Raw genomic sequence first — 2,047 nt, forward strand, 5'->3', positions numbered from 1 at the left:
GGTTGGTAGTTGGTGGTGGTGGTTGGTAGTTGTGGTGGTGGTTGTGGTAGTTGGTGGTGGTGGTGACGGTGTAGGGATGGTGGTGTGATGGTTGCTGGTGGGTGGTGGTGGCTGGTGGTGGTGGTGGTGGTTGGTGGTGGTGGTGGTTGCAGGTGGTTGTGGTAGTTGGCGGTAGGAGACGGTGTAGGATGGTGGTGATGGTTGTTGTTGGTGGTGGTGGTGGTTGGTGGTGGTGGTGGTGTTGTGGTAGTTGGTGGTGGTGGTGGTTGTAGTTGGTGGTGGTGACGGTGTAGGGATGGTGGTGATGGTTGGGTTGATGTTGTGAAAGAATATAACATATGAAGTTTGTCCAAGTAAACATTGAGTCATTTCTACACCGGCACACAATAGGACAATCGGATAACCTGTCCTCACCCTCACCTCACCCCATCACCTCACCTCACCTCATCCTCACATCACCTCACCACATCACCCACCTCACATCACCCCACCTCACCTCACCACCACCTCACATCACCTCACCTCACATCACCTCACCACCTTCACCTCACCACCACATCCTCACGCCTCAAGCATCACCTCACCCTCATCTCCCAACCCTCCTCCCACGCTCATCACTCGTCACCCTCAAGATAAAAAAAAATAACTAATATATTAACTCCAATGCCTTCAATGTTATCTTTTCCTTTTCTCTCTCTTCCCTTCCTTCCCTCCCTTCCCTCCCTTCCCTTCCCTCATATCTCTCTCACCTTCCTTCCTGTTCTCTCTACCTCCAGATCTCTTATTCTTTGTTCTTCACATGCTATCAGTAATAATAACAACAATAATATGAAAGTCCGTTATAGAGAGGGACTTTAACGTAAAATACCCCATCTAACGAACTATATAGATAAGTCCGCTATATCAAGGGACCTTCACATAAAATACTCCATCTAACGAACTATATAGATAAGTCCGCTATATCAAGGGACCTTAACATAAAATACCCCAGCTAACGGATTATATGGAGATAAATCCGTTATATGGAGGTTTTCACTATAACTTGACACAGAGAAAGCACTTGACGCAGGCGGGTGTGTGTTAGTCACCTAAACTTAGACTTTGCTGCCGCCCAACTTTTCTACCAAGAGATCCTTAACCTAATTCAACTGTATAAGACGCCGCCTTAACCAAACTTGAGGCTTTAAAAACTAACTTTAGTTGCCTTCACTCTTCCTCGCCTGGTGACTTTATGATGATTAATTTGCCTTCTTTCGGTGGTAATTTGTGGCGGCTACATCCCCAGGCTCTCAAGGTGAATGGGTCTACGTAGTGTGTTTGTAGTGTTTTGTAATGGCTATGTAGTGTTATGTAGTGTCTACCTAGTGTTTTGTGGTGTGTATGTAGTGTTATGTAGTGTCTACCTAGTGTTTTGTAGTGTGTATGTAGTGTTATGTAGTGTCTACCTAGTGTTTTGTAGTGTCTATGTACCTGTAGTGTCTATGTAGTTGATAATAAATACAACTCAACTAGTAATAGAAATTCAATCAAGAACACACAGGTAAAAAAAAAGTTAGAAATTAATTAAAAATAAAATATGTAATAAAAAAAAATAGCAAAAATTAAAAAAAAATTGAGCCTAATGTGAGCATAGAAAAAATATATAACTAATGGTGTTTATAGAAATTTACTCACAACTAACAACTTACTCACAATAAATTCGCAATCTACAACATATTCATATATATATATAGTCCGTCAGCCTCTAGTATCAGCAGTTATTACCTATATAAACACTGCTGTCAGCCGTCAGCCTTCTTTATAATGAAGAGAAACAAAGCAAAAAAAAATATAAGAAAAGAAACGAACAAAGAAACTGAGTAAAATTGTGTGTGTGAGAGAGAGAGAGAGAGACATTTGATCAACACTAATTACCCAACAAATGTTCTCGTTACCACAATGGTCAGTTGATTGTGAAATGTAAATCAATTATAGACCAATTAAATGTTAAAGACCTATGACCACACACACACAATCTGACCACCTCTCTCTCTCTTTCTCTCTCTCT

The sequence above is a fragment of the Homarus americanus genome, unplaced genomic scaffold (genome assembly GCF_018991925.1).
Source record: "Homarus americanus isolate GMGI-L3 unplaced genomic scaffold, GMGI_Hamer_2.0 scaffold32583, whole genome shotgun sequence".
Classification (NCBI taxonomy): Eukaryota; Metazoa; Arthropoda; class Malacostraca; order Decapoda; family Nephropidae; genus Homarus; species Homarus americanus.